The following is a 20248-nucleotide window of genomic DNA, read 5'->3' as shown; positions in this document are numbered from 1 at the left end:
GGATTTTGCGTCGTTATTTGTCTATAATTGCATTTCTAAAGACGTAGGACGTATTTGCTAGCTTGTAATTGCTGGATAATTATTTAAATCGACAATTTCCGATTGCAATTATTTTGAATTAAGTTGGAATGTATTTGTTATTTATTTATTTGACTTTAAAAATTTATTTAAGACATGAAATAAAAAATAAGTATAAATTGCTTTAAGAATTATTTTTGGCATTAAACCTAGTGGTATATCAAGCAGAATTTGCTGTATTCAAAGTTGCTAGGGAAAATTTGATATATTAGAAAAACTAGAAAAAAAATTGTAACTTTCATGAAATAACCTTTAAAACGAGGAGACATTATATTTTATACGCTTAGACTACAAATGATAGATAGTTAAAAGGCAATGGTATATACTCGAATATATTTAATTTTATAGTTATCCGATATTGTGGAATTATGCAGTCAAATATCAAATACTTCATTTTACATTTTAAATTAAATTTCTCTCTAAGAACCTCTACACTTTTAAGCTCTTTCAAGCATGACTGCTTATTTCTGAACGTTATATCAAAGTATTTAATGCATGAGAGTGCAGTTTTAACATCTTGAAGGAAAAATATTTTTAAACTTTAAAATGATTCTTTAAAAATATACTTTTTTTTATTAAGTGGTTTTACAATTGAATAAACATGCTTTGAAAAGTTTGATATGAGTGGTTCAGGAAATAAATCATCATGCTTTAAAGAGTTACCCTTAAGATTTCAGTTCATATTTCTTTATTTCAAAAAATTTCTCTGGTGTTCTCGAATTTTTAAAATGAAATAACGTTTTCTTATTCCTTCTTTATCTGTGCATCGGCGCCTAGTTTTAAAGCTGATAATCAATAATTCCATTATTAAGTTTTAATTTGTTTACGAGTTAATTATGTAATAAAATAAATCATTTCTTTTCATGGAAGCATAATATTGACTTGGGACAATGCAACAGCCATTCAGATGTTGTCCTTCACGCATGTCATAACGAAGAATTTAAAAACCGTTATTATAATACGAATGGAAATTGCGTAACTAGAGGTGTTCCAACTCCAACTCGAGATCACGAGTATCAGCAATAAATAAAAAAAATTTCCCACTACCTTTTTCGCTCTACTAACGAGGCAGAGAACATACAACACGCCGAATTCCAATTCAGGATCAAAGTGAGGAAGTCGTAACAGCGTGAGAAGGTTGAAGTCGAAGCACCTGGATTTGATATCATTGCAATGGAGCGGAATTTTTAGAGAAGTCAAATCAATTTACCGTTTTGATACTTTTTCATTTAATTTACGAACATAGAAAATAATAGGCTAAATAAATCATTAACAAACATATGCTTACATTTAGTATTTATTATGGATTAATAAATGCAAGCACTTTCACATTGAAGTGATGGACATTAATTTAGTTTGATAAGATTAACGTCCAGTTTTGATATTACTCTAGACCTTGCAATCAAATGATGAGAAAGACATCTAAACCAGTAAACCACTATTAAAATTTCCAAACCATACAATCGCAATGATGTTCGAGACAGCGGTACTCTACGCTTGCATAAGTGAGGAAGTTTCAGAGGAATCGGGTTTCGAGGCTGCATTTCTCTTTTCCATTATTTCCAAAGTTAAGATCGTTTTATCCAGGCGAGAATGCCTACGGTAATCACTTTAAAATGTCATGAAGATTGCGTCACACTTAGTATTTTATAAATTGTTATCCAGCAACGAAGACTGCGCTACTATATCACAGTTGCTAGCTTATAAGATTTTTTAAAATGCCATTTTTTATATTATTATTTATAATTACATGAAGGAAAAACAATTTTTTCCCCTTTATTCTTCAGCCACTGACAGCTTTTATTCCCGATGCTTAATTTTTTTTACATATATTTGGTGACTCCGTAATTATTTTTTTCACATGTAGAGCTAAGGTTTTCTGATCAATAAGAAATAATACTTTTATAATGCATAACTTTTATTGTAATACAGCATTCTATTTTCATTGGCTTCAGTTCAAGGTATTTCCAATGTAAGGATTAATAAGGACGCTTTTATTCTCTATATGCTTATAAAAGAACTATGCATTAAATATGCTAGCTATTTAATATAGGAAACATTATATAAAGTTTCACACTCTATCATTAATGGTTACGAACTAAATTGTTTAAATATAAACTTCTTTCAAAATACACATTAATTTTTAATAATAAATTAATTATTTTATTATAAAGTAGTAACCTTAGTTTTGAAACTTCACATTAATTTAGTATGAAAATATCAGTTATAGTGTTCTCAAATTTGCCTCCATATACACGATAGATTTTATGTATTCTTTATCTAGAATAGAAATCCAGTAGTGATGCCAGTTCACGTATTGTGATTATCATCTAATTACGGTTCAAAATCGTAAAATTCGTTTTTATTGCATGAACGAAATTTAGAGTCCATTCAAAAAATGTGGTTTACACTTTAAGGAAATTAAGAGAGTTCCATTCATAAACAATTATTCAGCTGATTAAAATCATTTGCAAAAAAATTATCTAGTTAAGTTTATACATCATTTCAAGACAAAGAAAAATAAAATTCCTTACACCAAATTCAATACATCCGAATTTTGTTTCTTTCTCGAGGAAGTAAACCGAATTCTGAAAATATGAGGAAGCAAATTTCATATTTTCTTATCCGTCTAAAACAAACTAATAATCAATGTTCGAATATATGAATAACGCGCGAAAAATGTACTCTATTCACAGCCCGAAGGAAAAAAAATACGGATGTTCATTGTTTGTTTTTCATAGTCAATTAGGAGTTTGTTGTTTATTGGAAGGGAAAATAAATATCTGATCGATTTTAACTAAGGACTCTCTCATTGGCCCATTTATAAACTTATCACTAAAAGAATTGAACGGAAAGTCATTGTCCTGAAATCGATTCTATCTAAATTGGGTGAGTCTCCAATCTTAGTGCTTCAAGCATGCTTTCCGAGGTGTAGGAGGTTAAGCGGAAGTATTCATCAAGAATAATTAAGCATTCTTTGAAAAATCAAAACAAAAGATTAATGCGCTTAGAATCAGCGATGCCAATCATCAAATAAAGTAAGTGATCGCATTAAATCTATAAGTTTTATTGTGTGTAGATAGCTAAAAGGTAATAGTAAGATTTATTTGAATATATTTACATTTTAAGAGGCATATTTTAATAAGTGATTAAATATTTCTAGTTCAGAAAAAAACTCTGCAGCTTCTGTAATGCTACAAAATCGGTTAATCACCATCTTTGATAGGCATTGTTTAATTTATAATGCTCGACTTTAACTAAGTGGTTCTGACTAATTTCATTTCTGACCATCATTATAGCATAGTTTATAAGTAAACTCTGAAATATGTAAATTGTTCATCGAAAATCTGCACAAGATTGCGTTTAGGATCTTGTATGGCAAATTATTGCACATTAAAATTTACTAGAACTATAAGAGATCTTTGCCTTGCATCGAATCAGCTTGGTTTTAGTAACTGAAGAGGGGATAAAAAGTTTCATAATTTTCATGTACATATAACATAAATGCTTGATTAAGCAATATACATATCCTATTAATTCGATGGAAATCCGTTTTTAATTTAAAGCTATTATGATTACTTCATTTTTATACCATGCATTTTAAATTAAAGTTCCTTAGTAATATAACAGCAAATATTAAGTATTTGGAATACTTTTTAACCTCTTTTCTATTATTATAAAATAATATTTTACTTTTTCAATAACAATTTACAATATCAAAATTTTCAACTCAATTTACAACTCAAAATTTTCTATACAAATATTTCAACTGAATCAATTTACAATATCAAACAATAAAGCCTTTTATTGACAGCTCAAAATTAGAGAAAAATAGTTTTAACTTGATTTGATTTCCAAAGCGAGTAAGAAATATAAATGTTTATTAAATAATAAATAGTATTAAAAAATACCTCTATGTAAATGAAAGTAGTTTTTTTCAAGCTTTTCTTTTTACAGAAAACTATTTTCTGAGAAGATCTTATTATTAGAAAACGTTCTCAGAAATCACAATGAAAAAAAAATCGATTCACAAAAATAAGTTATGATTTGCTAAAATATCCATGAAGATTCTTGATTTTTAAATCAGTGATTGAAAAGTTCTTTGAATGGTCCGCCAATTAGATTTTACATGTACTGTTTTAATTCTTTACATAAGGCCTTATGACTCCCCCTCAAGATCTTCGACCCCTGATAAAAGCAGCCGACTTCTAGAAAATAATGGCCTCCGTGGGGAGAAAGTGGGCCCCAACCTGTTTCAACATTAGTATCCCATGGGCCTTGGGTCTCAAGGTTAAAGGTTCTTTGCCAGGAGACAGTAATTATTGGTTTTTGAATTTCGATTCGTTTTTGTATTCAAAAAAACAAAAAAAAAATGTTGCGCCATGCTCATTTTTGATTTCTCTAGGCTATTTTCAAACGTCTTTTCCCATATAAGTCGTATTTTTATCTCATTATAAATACACAACTTCTCTTTTTTGATTATCTGCGAACAAAAACTGATATTTTCCTATTGTGATTCTTAGAAAAACATTAAAAATAATATTTTATGTCTTTCTTTTTCCAACTCTTATTATCGTTTCTTAAATAATAATGAAATAAGATTCAGCTCTTCCTGAAAAATTCGTTCAAAGATAATCCTTACCTATTAAAGAAAATAAAGTTTATTATTTGCAATGATTTTTATGCTTTGGAAACGAGCGTTTTCTTTTCTTGAAGAATGAAAATTACGTACCATTTTTTTCTTCTTTTTATAGAATTTAGAAAATGTTTGAATTCTATAGAAAATTTTAATTTAACTTTAAAAAGTGGTCCTACATCTGAACAAAATATAGCTATGAAGACTAGTTTTTCAAAATGGTAGAAAAAGAATTTCAAGAAATATCGAATACAGACTTTACACAATAATATAATATTCTTGACATTCTACAGATGAAATTTTGAACTCTTTTCAAAACAATATAGTGATAAATCTGATTAAAAAAGAAAGGAAATCTCCTGATTTTCTATACACAAAAAAGAAACAAACACACACAAAAAAATTGTTTAGCGTGAATTAAAGCAAAATAAAGTTTTTCGATTTTTTTTGGCTGGATTTTGAATAATTGAAATCTTTTGCAAAGTCTTTTTTTTTTCAATAGTATTTATTAGTTCAGTAAAAATGAAATAGCATAGATTGTGTAAAATAACACCATATTTATAAAATTTTGTAAGTTATAAATGATAAAATAATTCTCTTCCCCTTACCGAAATATTTAAAATTTTCAAAACCCTACCAATGCATGCTTATAAATGACTAAATTTTGATGTGTTTTGCACGATGAGTTGAAAATTTTTAATTTTTAGTAATGGAATTTTTCAAATCACATTGAATTAAACTTTTATTGAGTAAAAATTTTTACTCAGTTTTAAAATTTCATTGTATGCGTGTAATTTTTAAGAAATCCTACAATCACTTACAAATTTTAACTGGCGAAGCCTGATCTTACTGGAATTGCCTAGCCTACTTTCTAAAAAAGATGTTATTTGACATGCCCGAGTTTTGACATGCTGGAATTCTTATACAAAGCGGGCTCACAGAGTTAAATCTAAGTACCAAATTTTATCCAGCTAGCTTTTTACATTTGAAATTATCGCATTCACTTGTACTTGAGCAATCAACTAGACAGACGTCTTCTGGATTTCATTCAAAATTCATGACAGGCATGATTTTAAAAATTTGTTTTTCTGAATTATGGAGATCTGCAAACGTGGATATTCATCAAATTATCGAGCTCGAATGTTGAATGTACAATTACTCTTCCAATGCTTCGTATGCAAGAAAGTAAGAATGGAAAATTAACAAACTGAAATAAAAATGGAAATAAAATGATTATCATGAGTTGACATTCACTTAATTTTACACCATTAAATCATAAAATGGAGTGTTTTATAATTTATTAAAGCTATAATTTATATTAATGGAATTAATTCCTTTAATAATCAAGAATTATGTTCAATTTCGCTATAATCAAAAAAAGACAATATCAAATACCAAGGAAACAAATTAAATAATCGGTTAAACATGTTCAGATTCCAAGTAAAATTAACTTTGATTTATTTATATCTTAATTATTAAGCGTCATTTCATTATTTATTACTGTTATATAATTCATCTTTTATTATTTATTTGTATTAAATTTTTCTGAGTTATACTACGCTTGACATTGACAATAAACATACCTTTTTTTTATCACATCCTGCCAACGAAGGGAAAATATTTATTATTTATACCCGAAACAGGTAGTAATGCGATAAAGGACTGTTTATACACTTTATTCTGATTACGCTTAAGGCTAAGAAATAATTCATTTGCTCGGCCCTCTTGGATAATAAATTGTCCGCCTCCTTTCATTTTCTTATCTTGTAATTCGGTGACAGAGCAAAGGTATTTTATTTTTTGATCATATTTTTAGTGATGTAGAAAAAATTGCTCTTCTCTTTCAGTAGTGTTTTACTGCTGCTTTGGTTTATTAGCATTCCTGCATCCGACGTAAGATAGTTACAGGAATGTGTTACACTCAGCTAGCAATTCTCTTCAAAGCGTGTTTTGAATTTATACCCTATTAAACTAAAGGATGCACATTAAAAATGTATCAGGCAATAATTTCACACTGCTCATATCCATATCAACAGGTTGTCAGTAAAATGCATAAAATATGTGAGATAATTTGATTTATAATTTTTTTTTTTCTTTGCTGCTAACTTTTTTTTTTTTTTAGTTTTGAACTTATGTAATTGGTCATTGTCCTTCATGACAAACTAATTTAGAATCTGAGGTTTAAAATCATATTGAAATTTTAAAGGATTGCTTCAAATTCTAAGGGAGAATTTAAATAATAAATCATTTTGATTTATCGATTATCTTTTTAATTCAGTTTTTTTTAATCTTTTTACAATTTATTCTTTTCAATTATTTTGTAATTCAATTCTTTATTTATTAATTTTTAAAATGATCATTATTGTAAACAAAAGTTTTTTTTAATTTATGTTTGAATTTGAAATATATATTTGGCAATTCGTATGACTAAAATACTCGGTGTATTAATTTAACAAAGAAAATTTATTAAAAAAAAAAGAGGTCAATATTCAATAGAAAATTTCTTGATATTCTGGATCAATCGTATATCTGATTCTATTTTGACGTAAAGATTATCATTATTATTAAGCTAGGTGTGTAATATTAAGACATCCAATCGCTTCCAGATCAGTTGTTTCATGGCATCTGGATTTGGTGCTTCAATATATTTGTGCTATAATTTCAATATTATTAATAACTTTTTGTACAGATAAAAATACGAATCTTCTTATAGTTTGAATATTTACATTTATATTTTTTAAACAATATATAAGATGGATAATTTCTAAAGGAATGATACTAAACACATAGTGTTGTAATTAAAACTGACCAGATATAAAGACACACATAAATATATATACCCGATTTCATAGAAATATAACAGAATTTGATTTGCATTTTTTGTATGTAGAACAGTTTATTCATTTCTTACATAAGACTGAGAAGAAACAATAATGGGACATTTTCTTCATAATATAATATGCTAGTGTCTTTAACGACCAGCTGGTTGACCAAAGACGACAAGTTTATACATTAATTATATTTTAATAATATTCTTAGATGGGAATATTATTTATATCGTTTAAATATAGTTTCATGCCCATGATTCTTAAAGCTATCAGACATTAAAGCAGGGTTATTTTAATCCCTCACATGTTCATTGTATATGCGAACTGTTTTCAAGGAGACTAGTCCAAGGACTCACAGTGTTATTAAAAACGTAAATGTACTGCTTATATATATTCTGCGATTCATTTATCTGAATTTAGCCATCCTTTCGTGCATTAGAAGATATTATTTACTATTTTATTTCACAGTTGGTATTGATAATATTATAACAAAATTAGCACACGATGTTATTAAGATTACAATGATGATCCATTGTGCAGAATTAATAAAAGATATTATTAGGATTATTTAAAATAACTAAACGAGTTCACGGTTATTATTACTAAAAGATTTCGCAGTTATTATTTCTACAAGAGTTCACGGTTATTTTTTTGCCTAGCATAGGAAAAACACATGGGACAAAATTATAAATTGCATCTCAATTAAATAGAATCAATTCACATAACATTATAGTTTCAAGAAAATTATAATTTATCATGTCATTTGGCATCTTACAGCAAGATATGCTAGACAGTAATGTCACGTTCTCCCCATAAGATATGCAATAGGTAGCAAAATTGAATTGGCGCAAAGATTGTATGACCTCTACTTTATTATAAGTCAATAATCATATGACTGATAAGAACAAGATGAGACTGGTAATGAGATTGATAAGAACGCGATTTATGGAAAAGTTGCAACATTTGAGACGTTATCTATAAAGAGAAAATTTGGCGAAATTTTACTAATATTTGGATGGACTTGTATAGTAACTACTTTGCGTATAATAAAAATGAATAAAAGATAAATTGATAAAAGATTATAAAGATAAATTGTGCATTATAAAGTAAAATTAAACTGCATTTTTCTTTTTACCAAGGATAGAAGACTTTTAGTGAATCTATATTAAGAACACTATCTATCTTGTTGATGAGCTATAGATAAAATTTATTCAACGTTGAAGACCCGAACGCAATACCACTTTAAGTAAAAGTTCTAATACTTGCCGTAGTCTGTATGGTGTATATCAAGTGCTGAATAATTGATTCTATTAAATCTTAATACCTTGAATGACTTTAATAAAGTTAGTTGAAGATATATTTTCACAGTTTTTTTCTAAGTGGTAAGAAATTAAAATTGTAGAATGAAATTTTCTTACATCATCTCCAAAACTAGCTAGTGTTTTCTAGAAAATGCTATTAACATTATCTTCAAGTATATCTTCTTAATGCTGTTATTTTTCTTTAGGTTGTGTTTATAAGCGATGAGTTTTGAATAGATAAAATGAGAAAACCTATCACACGGAGATGTTGAAATCCTCTCCTCGAAGTGTACAGGGGGTCGTCTTTCGCAATGGCACAACCTGTTGCCATTTAAAGATTTGACAGTAATTGCAGCCGCCCGGGGCCGTAATTATTCAGGGAATGAGAGCCCCGGGGCGACCGGATGCTGCCTGATGGAGGTCACGCAACTTTCTCTTTTACGCGGCAGAAAGTCTAATGATGGGAATATTACATGGAGGGAATAGAAATATTAGCGATAAACAAATGTCTCTCTGTATAATGTGGTTCAGTGTACCTCAGTGCGCGTTTTTGTTGGAGGCAACGTTTTATGATCCATCTTGTTTAATGTACTTTCTTTTATGGGATTTTCTGTTGACTGTACTCTCACTTTTTAAGTTTTAGGTTTGACATTAGTTTTAATTGCTGGTGCGAAATATAAAATCTGAATCAAAGTGGGGCTGCAGAAAAATATATATAAATATTTATTTAGTTGGCGCAATGACCTTGAACGATAGGGAATTCTAAAACATCTTTCGCATTGTTCGGATAATTCTATGTGTATTTTTTAAACAATTTTAGAATTAAACGCATACTGTTTTAGTAAACATCGTTAAGCATATTTATTGTTTAGAAAAACATGGATCGAAAATTTTATAATTAAAATAAATTGGAAAAAAATTAAATATCTGTAAATTTTATTTCTAAGATGATTTTGTATATTTTCTATAGTATAGTTTTGTATACTACATTTAGTAATCAACACATTAATGAGTTTTTTTATTATTATGCTTTCAATCTGCTTTGGTATACGCTCATCCTTATCCAAAATTGCCGGCACCCATAATCAAAATATTCCTAGAACGTGGAAATACTTTGTGTTTATAGGCTTAATACTTAAAAAATCAAATTTGGCTATGTTGTATCAAACGAAATCTAAATAAAATTGATATAAATAGGACTATAAACATTCACTAGTAAAACTGAAAGCTGAATGCAATTGCCGTAAAATAGCAGCAATAAAATAATTTAAAAATTGTGTGTGTGTGTGTGTGTGTGTGTGTAAGAGAAAATAAATCTTATTTTTTTTTTTTTTTCAAAACGGGAAATTGTTTTACATGTAGCAAATGGCCTTCTGGTTTTGTTAATAGTATGTAGTTTTTAAGGACTTTTAAAATAAATAATGACATGCCATGAGCAATCTAAAACTATCATAACCAAAACATTTTTTTTTTCAAAACATATTTAATTATATATTTTGTTGTATGAAAATGTCATTCGATTGAAAATTATGCATCAGTGATCACATTTTTCTAATCTCTATACACCATGCTCTTGAATAGCTCAAATTTTCGATCGAAATAAAATGTTTCGATGTCTTTCTTTGCTGAGTATTTTATTTAATCCGATTGTCTTTTATTGATATTTCTCGCAATATTTATTATTTTATTTAAATCAGTGGTGTAATATTGAAACATTTTATTAGTTGTTTTAATTTTAAGATATCTAGAGATGTATTATAATTCACAGGAAAGAATTCTTCCCACAGAGAACATTATTCAAACATCAAAACCCGGATCAACCAACAATCGATTCAGTGTTTCTTAAAAAAACATACCACAAGCAGTGAAACCATTCGTGCCGAACCACATATCACTATCGAGAATTTTCAATGCTATCTGATGGAGTACATATAAAAAAACAAGCACTTACATCAACGCCCGTGGGGTATCTGTTTCCTGCGGTAAAGTCGTGCACCCCTCTGTTGGATTATCGCCAGAATCAAGGTGATCTCTTTAACAAGCAGTGTGTGACTCCATATCACAGCTGGATCTTAGGTGGGCAAGTTTATTGTCTTTGTGGCGAACCTGAATAACCTCTCATCAACTATCACTGAAAAGACCAGACTCGCGGTTTGAACATGGGATGCATTGTTGCGGGATGGTCTAGCATCCTCTGCTCGTCAGATGCTCTCGGTCGCTAAAAAGAAAAACGTATGTTTTAGTAACAGTGTAACAGTAATGGTAGTGAAAACAAATGAATCAAATTTGACAGAGATTACCCGTAGGCGAAGGTAATTGATTTATAAAATTAAAGGTTTAAAAGGTTACTAGGACGAAATTCTTACTGACATTTGCAGACCTGAGTGTATGTATCTACTTTCAGGGATACGCATTATTGATTCTTTTTTTTAGATGATTGATTAGATTAACATCTCGCTTGCATTTAGACTATAGAGTGATATAAATAAAAATTTTAACCTGAAATTTAGATCTAAGGAATAATGTATCACAATGCAATGTTTATGAGAAAAAAGTAGAATATAAATGAAAAACGACCATTGCTCACATGCAAATTCATTTTATTACAATTTATAAAATAAAAATAAATTTTTTTAATCAATACCATGTAAAATATTTTCATACTGAACGATGAAAAGACAGAATAAATGTAAAATATTTTCATACTGAACGATGAAAAGACAGAATAATTATCATAACACAATCATTGTACATTATTGGTGGTTACCCTGACTTCGCTTAAAGGTATCATTATACCAATGCTAATACATGTATGACTTTTGAAAAGAAATTATATTGTCACAATAACTTATACAAGATATAAAAATTTGAACATGTATTTCATTAAATTTTCTTCGATCAAGATTTCATTAATTTAAAATTAATTAATGAGAAAGTAAAAACTATATGAATACAAAACTAAGTGTATACAAACAGAAAAATTACTTTAAAAAAATCAGGAGTTTTAAATGAAGAGGAACAGTTTTCAAAATCAAGAAGCGATTGTTTGAATATGATCCTTTTAAATCTGTCATGGTAGTTTTTTTTTACGTGGAAAAAATAAATTTCATATAAATGATGAATTTTATATTATTTTTTACAGAAATATTTCATGATTAGATTAAAATTTATCAAAACATATAATAAATAAATTAATAAAAACTAATCTTTATCTCTTTTTATAGAACCTTGTAAAAAAAATTTTGAAGCTTGTAAACCTCTTTCACTTTATAGATTTTATTTAAATATAAATTGATTGTGTCCCATTCATTTGGGGAAAGCAATCATTCATCACCTATAATAATTTTGATTGAAGTGTGGAGATAATTCTGCATCATCTCTCTTCAACAATAATAAGTTTATTTAATACAGATATTTAACTGCGAGAATAAATATAATTGATTCTCCTCTCAGATCGAATGAATAAAATTCAAATACAATAGATATGAATCTAGTTATTTTTAATAACTTTTATTTAATGAATAAATTGTTTCCAAACAAAAAACAATACCATAAATTAAATATCAATGTTGAAATAATAAGTATTGAGCAATATTATAGGACAACAAATAAAAAATAATTAAATTTAAATATACTCTTATACAACTTCCTTTTACGAATTCGAAAATAGATAAAATATTAACATAATAACAAAAGAAAGCTAATCCTCAATAAAGGGAAAGATACAATACAATCATTAATATTATAATAAAATATTTTATAAAACAGCATATATCGATGGCTTTCCTTATATTTAGTTAACTTTATTTCATTATTAGTTAATTTTTTTCTATAAGTTACATTTTTGTTCGATATAGTAATGAACGAAATTACACTTCTTCCACAAGAAAATTACTTTAGCAAACTAAAATATAAATTTTCAGATAGATAGTATTCATCTCCATATCCAAGTATTTAAAATACTATTTGGTGTTTATGTTCTATGCAAATTGTGATACTTCAATTAAATTAAAGCTTGCAATATTTCGTGATTTAATATATCATAAAATTTTACTTAAATTTGTTGTCTGATAATTGATTTGCAAACAAAAGATCTATCACTTCTTAGAATATTTATTTTACTTTGGCTCCCCTTACATTGTGAATTTCACATTTTTACGAAATATAAAAAAAAATGTAATTACATGATATGTTAATGGAGGTATTATTGTTAGAATGTTCCAAAAGATTATCAGTATTTGAATAAATATTAATTGTAAAAACCTATCAACAGTAATCGTTTCATGGATATGTTTGTAATTTTTAATAAAATATACGCATATATTTACCTTCTAAAATTCTTGTATCATTATTTTCGAAAATGAAAGCGCTTCTTTAAAAATGCAATTGATTCTTTTAACTTTTTCCTTCGACAAAAATTTCTTCTATGCTTTTCTTAAAATGCTAACTATCCACCATGTTTCAGATTTTTCAGTTTGCAAAGAAATTTAATTAAGATAATTTTCGTTATATGAGAATTAACATTAAAATTTATAAATATAAATATTTTAAATCAAATTTATCAATGTTCATCAATTATTAATTCATTAACTCCATTTTTTTTGAAATTTTTGACCAGATAAGTTACATGTATATACACAAAAAGTTGTGTAAATATGCGATTACTTTCAAATTATATTTTATTTTGAATATCTTCGATTTTTTTTTAAAAAAGGGTATTGTTATAAAATGATCAGTAAAATAATTTCAATAATAATAAAGAAGTTTATCGCTTGTATAAATAACAGATCGTTACTATAACTGCTAAATTACACATTTATGTAAGAAATAATACAAAAATATATTACATTATAAAAACCAAACCAAAAATATAATGCTTCAAATGTTATTCCTATATGTTCAATTATTCAAATGTTATGTATATTATTCACATATGTTCAATTCTGTTCCGTTCAACTTCGTTCGGTTTAACTTAAGATGAATTTCAAATTTGTTCACTTGTTGTAAAGAAACGAAGCACAGAATACTTTCTGCTACATACAGTATTGACTGATATAGTATATACAAAATGAAATTAAACTTCAGACGTGATAATTATATTTTTGGCACCGAGTGGTGTACATAAAATTCCAAAATCCCAAAACGGGGATCGTGGCAGCTAATGGGTTAAAATCCCATACTATTTTCCTCGATAATGTTTTTTAAGGTAAAAACAAGAGGGTACCATATTTTTTCATTTGAAAAAGCGTTGCAAGTGAAAAAAGTAAAATTCTCTACCCTCGCTGAGCTTCATTACTTTCATAAACTTCTGTGAATAAGAATTCCCTTAAGTTGCATTTAAATTCTTTTTCATAACTATTAATTGTTCAATAGGAATCCGTATATCCCGCGCTTTTATCGCTCATAATATCCTCATTTTGCAAATCGTGCTTATTTTATTTTCAATTTGTATATTAAAATAGAGCTTTTATAATTTATTTTATCATTGTTAGCTTATGTTTAAAATCTCATTTCGGTAAGTCAGTAAGCAACGGTAGGTTCCTATCTATCGTAACTAATTTAGTTACATTAACATCCCATTTTAAAGCAACAATAGGGCTACTTTTTGGGACGGACCTCGTAATTTTCAACCGCTGTCAGATGACGAAGACGACACCTGAGCTGGCAGCCCTCTCACCCAAACTTCCACATCACACCAGCGGAAGGAAGTTTGGTAGTCACGGACTCACTTACACGATTGTTCTTCGGTGGAATCGGGTCTCGAACCTGAAGCCCTCCGGTTCCGAAGCCAAGACCTTATTACAAGGCCGCCGCGGCCTAACATTATACCAAAAACACCACAACTAGGTTCAGGTATCTTTAGAAGAATTGATTATCGAGTTTGAGATCTTCTGGTTTCCAAGCCAAAATTTTACATTCTATTTGTTTATTGTAATGAAGAAATATTTCTGGATGATCAACAACAAAATTGGCGAAGATTTTCAATTTATCTCTACAATATATTTCTTACTCATTCGGATCCGGTAAAATTTACTGGATTTATCTTATTGAAAAATTAATCTTTATGTTAAATATGGTTAATCATGAGTTAAAAGTGGTATAATTTTTGATTCTAGAGACCATGATAGTAGAAAATATGAGGAATTTCCCCGAAATTGTCACGAGAACCTTTACATTAAGAAGACTCCCTGAAAGAAATCAACCTAAATATTCTATTAGTTTCGGTTAATCACCTGAAATAGTCTGTTTATGCGCTATAGACTAAATCTAATTTTAAATCGAAACAATAGTATTGACGACACCCAATTAAAACGAATAAATACCCATTATATTAGACAATCTTCGATTCTACTTTTTCCCATATAATTCCCAATTAACGAATAATGAGTCCATTGAAAATCATCTTGTTTACATATATAGGCAATCGCTCTAGATCTCAGCTTTTGAAAAAAGAAAACAAGAGCTCCCACGCCTTTAGTTGGACCCAAAAAGGAAAAGACAAGAGCCTTATTGACCTGGCCTTAATTTGGAATCCATCGAAAAACGATTGCGGAGAATCCCAATTCATCTAGGAAAAGATGAACGTCGGAAAGAATGAAGGTCAGAAATACGAACCCTTTCGCCTTATTATGAGACAATTTAATTCATAAAGGACCAAAAAACAGTTTGCAATTTGCGGGGGCTGGACTCAGGTGAAGTTCATGGTGTATGGAAGACGTTGCTAAAAGTGGGGTACGGGATCGACTCATATCTGAAGATTAAATCACCGTCATTATTTGAGAAAATGTCGACTGTTCGCACCAAATGAATTGTTTTCGTTTGAAACTAAGGTTGGATAATGATCATTTGGCTCATTATAATACAGTTGGTTTATTCAAAAAGTTCGTTGAGAAGAAAATAAAACTTACAGGAAGTTGTTTCAATTTTTCAAGGAAAAATAACCCTTATAAGTTCTTAGAATAAAATGAATAGAAAATTTATTTTAATATGAAAATTATTACTGACTTGAGAATATATAATTTTCATGCTATTTTATGGATATTTAATATTTAATATAGTAAAGCCAGGTAGATTAATTTTTTCTGTTCTTCAAAAATATATTTCTATGCCTAGGAAATTTCTAAAAGTTCTAGATTTGACTTTGAATGCTAAATAAATGCTTGGTGAAGTTTGCTGAAAGAATATAATTTAATATAATTTCAAGATTTAACATCTATTTTTGAAATTTAAATTCAGAATTTTCTACGGATTTTCTTGGTCCAATATTAAATTAATCAAAATAGACTCAACCGAAATTTGAGGATAGAATCATTTTTAATTTTATGTTACAGAAAGTTGTAGCAAAAATTCGAATAAATTGATATATTGTCATATAGGATACTTAAAGAATGTAATTATAAAAATAAAACTTAAATAAAAAAAATAGAAATAAATAAATTTGACAATTTAAGATTATTATAACAATTAGTTTTTGAATATGAATGGATCATAATAGAAAAACACACGGAATAATTTAGAAATAATTAAACAGAACATAAATGTTTTCTTCGCAATAATGTTCAATTAAGTAGTTAAAAAACAAAACTGAAAATTAAATTTGTTATTCTTAATTAATCGTTCAATTTAAAGAGAATAAAAAATTTAATCATAATTATTACATGAATCGTATCACATTTTAAAAAATAAAGCTGTAATTAGACAAATAATTATATATATATATATATATATATATATATATATATATATATATATATATATATATATATATACACACACACAAATGAAATTATTACGAAATATAATGACGTCTAATGCAATACTAATTTATTCTTAACATTTTCAGTTTGTTCTTGATGTTTAAGAAATGAATATGAAAGAATATGAAAGAAATGAATATTTATATATATATAAAAAATTATATATATATAAAATCCTTAAATGAATTTTTCAAATTCATTTAAGAAATGAATATGAAATTGGAATTAAAAATGTAGGAAGTTATGCACGATGTCTTTTCAATGTAATTATTCTCATAACAGAAATTCTGCTATAATTTCTTTAAATATGGTCTAAATTTTTATTTAAAATTTATTAAATTTATTCTAAAAATTTAATCCTGTAAATTTTACATGTGTTCATGCTCCAGCGCATTTTATAATATAAGCTAAACGAATTTTTACTATGTTAAAAGAAGATTCAAGGAAATAGATTTTTAATATCCTTAAAAGAAGTAAAAATTAAAATATTTTCATTTCCTTTGAAAAATAAGGAATTCTCCCTCCTTTCTGTGTTCCCCCCATTTCTCAGATATGAGAAAAAAGAATTTTTAAAAAATGCAAAATTGCATTTACTACTATAACAAACCATTTTATATTCTAATTTTCACATTAAGCTACTGTAACTTTTTCATCACAATTTCAACACCTCAGCAATACAGATTTAGCTTTTGCAATCAGCGCCCGAAATAACAGTTGAATCATTGAGTTCACTTAGCCTCTCGTTTAAGAAAATATTCTGCTTAAGAAAAAACATAATTATCTCACAAACCAGTTGAGATACGAGTTTACGATCTGCTACAATCGTGCTTGCTTTACGAATGAAAATTTATCTCGATAGAGGAGAAAAAAAAAAGAAATCATCATTCAAATTTTATACGCCATTCTGAGAACTAAGTTCAGAGATAAAAACTGCTTTACATTCAATATTTGTCAAGAAGTGAAGAAAAATACAAACTGATTTTAAATATTTCATAAAGAAGAACAAAACTAAGTCTTACGTCAATACGAAATTTGTGAAATTTCACGGTGCAAAAAAGCTGCAGAATAAAAGAAATGCGTAATATTAAGTTTTAAAATATTCATACCTGTTAATTTATACCTAAAATAATCTCAGAAGTAAAAGAAAAATTGAAAACAAACAGATAATTTACTCATTTAATATTATGTTTACGAAAATTTTTATATTTATTTATATTACATTATATTTAATAAAAGAATAAATAAAAATCTAAGATTATTTTCAGTCTGTTGCCATTACTTTAATCGCAAAATACTCACATAAAATTTTAAAAAAATACCCAACGTTTATATATTGTCTTATGTTTTCGTAAAATAAAATAATGATATATATTTGAAAGCTTTAAGACTCGGTCTGTTCAAGAAAGTTGTTTAACAAAATAACTCAATATTTTTTGATTTAGAAATGGTATTTAATTAAAATAATACTTAGCATCTCTCATAAATTTAATTTTTTAAATACTCGAATAAATTAATTTTTATAGGAAATTAATACATTCATCTTTATTCACTAATATCTTTATTTACACAATAAAGAAAATCGTTAATTTTTAATTAATATCACATGGTAAATTAAAATTTAAAAAAATACATTATATGACATGTATTTTAAGTAGCCATATATTGCAAAAAAAATGTTTTTTTTAATTATAAAAAGGGCTTGAAAAATTCCAGTTAAATGAAAATATTTATTAATATTATAATTCGAAAATATTCATAAGTAACTGAAATTCCTTAATTTCAATATTAAGAAAATTCTAGAAAAAATTAAATGAAATAATTGCGATAGGATATCAATAAGAGAAAAAAATTACTTTCTCTGACATTAGTTTTTTTTTTTCCTGTTCGAAATATTAAAATTAATAAATGGATTAAACAAATATTTTTTTATCTATAATCAAAATCATTAAACACGATACTCACTTTATTTATAGGTTGCGAAATAAAATGAAATTATAAATAAAAATATGTTAAATAAAGTTCCTAAATAATTTAAATTGCTACTCTATGTTCATGAGAAAATACACGAATTGTGTGCTATTTAGAATGTGAATAATTTCTGAAATCTAACTCAATAAAGAGGGGGGAGGGGATTAGATATTTCAATTTGAAAGTTTTCTGTAAGTATTCTCTATTCTATATATTTCTGTATTCTTACATATAAAGAACTTTAAGAAATTCGAATATTTCTATATTAATTGTGTTTTTTTTTCATGGAAATGAACAACGCAATTTCTTTATGATTTTTAATTTGGATTAAAAATCATAAAGAAATTGAGTTGTTCATTTACATGAAATTGATTTGGATTAAAAATCCAATTCCATTCATTCTTATTTGTGGCTTAAAAATAATTTTTTAACCAGAAGCCCATAAGCAAGTCCATAAAACGATATAATTTTGCAATTTTTGCTCGACCCATCGCTTTATTATAACATTATAAAAAGTTACATATCATATTACTTGTAAATACGATTCGTTCTAAAAGAAAACTCGGTTGATTGTAAAAAAAAATTGCATATCATGATACTTGTAAATACAATTCGTTCTAAAAGAAAACTCTGGTTGATATTCATATATTTTATACGATCATTTATCATCATTAGCGTAAGCAGTAGAAGTCAATTATCGCAATTTAAGATTGATTGACGAATAGCGAATAGTAATAGCTCGTGATATTCATTACAGAACTAACGAGTAAAATTACGCGACGGAAGTTCTACAAGTATTAAAGAAGCAGAGAAGTTACCTTAAAAAGTATTAACTAAACACGAAACATTCTTGTGAAGAGTCACGGGAGAAAAAAAAAAGGTAAAGAGACGCAGTTCGTTGCACGATATGAGAAAAAAAAAAATTAATTTGGAAGAGTCTGAGGCTTTTGGATGTTTGGTTTCCCATAAATTATTTATATATGAGTAGCATGACTATTTTTTTCATAAATGCCTTTTCTACTTTATTATTTTTAATGTAGTTTTTAAAATAAGTTTGATTGTTGCTTTCAGTATCATTTCCGAATCATTCTTCTTTCAGTGTTTTGTTTAGTAAAACACTTTTCAGTTTCTCAACCAAAGATATTTATTATAGTACGAAAATTATTAATTTTGTAATTCGCAAATTTACTATATATTTGGATGGTAATTGCGGTTTGAAAATTTAAATGACTGGCAGCTCTACTGCAGACGTTGTATACAGAATAATGGAATTGAAGAAATAAAAATAATAATAATAAATAAAAATAAATAAGAAAAAAATTATAAATGAAAAAAACAAACAGTTAAAAGTCGATTCAATTTATTTTCATGGTAAATTATTTTGTAAACTTTTCAAAAAAATTATAAAGAAATTTACAAGATTTCTTGTTTGGGACATCCTAAATATTTCAAAAGGTTTGTTGTCTTCTATTTTTTTTCTCCGGATATAAGACCATAAATATTTACAATTTTTTTTCCTGGCATCTTTGATGTTATTTATAGGCGAGATTATATGCCCTAAATCACATTTTTAATGCTTCTGTTCCGAATCCTATTGATTTATCTGTATTCTGTTTACAGTTCAATGAAAAAAGATGTAAGCAAGCATTAAGACGAAATAGAATTTTCTAAATTTGGTAT

At 27.2% G+C, this 20248-nt stretch overlaps 1 protein-coding gene across 3 annotated transcripts in view; it reads right to left on the bottom strand.

The window, feature by feature from the left end:
• LOC129984355 (uncharacterized) overlaps positions 1–20248 on the bottom strand; it is a 158682-nt gene that overhangs the window by 102418 nt on the left and 36016 nt on the right. For all 3 annotated transcript variants that reach the window (XM_056094224.1, XM_056094225.1, XM_056094226.1), the window contains one exon: positions 10795–11061. The gene's annotated coding sequence lies outside the window, so the exon portion shown is untranslated. The remainder of the gene's footprint in view (positions 1–10794; positions 11062–20248) is intronic.

This window comes from Argiope bruennichi, chromosome 9, assembly GCF_947563725.1.
Source record: "Argiope bruennichi chromosome 9, qqArgBrue1.1, whole genome shotgun sequence".
Lineage (NCBI taxonomy): Eukaryota > Metazoa > Arthropoda > Arachnida > Araneae > Araneidae > Argiope > Argiope bruennichi.
This window is presented reverse-complemented; position numbering and strand designations above follow the sequence as displayed.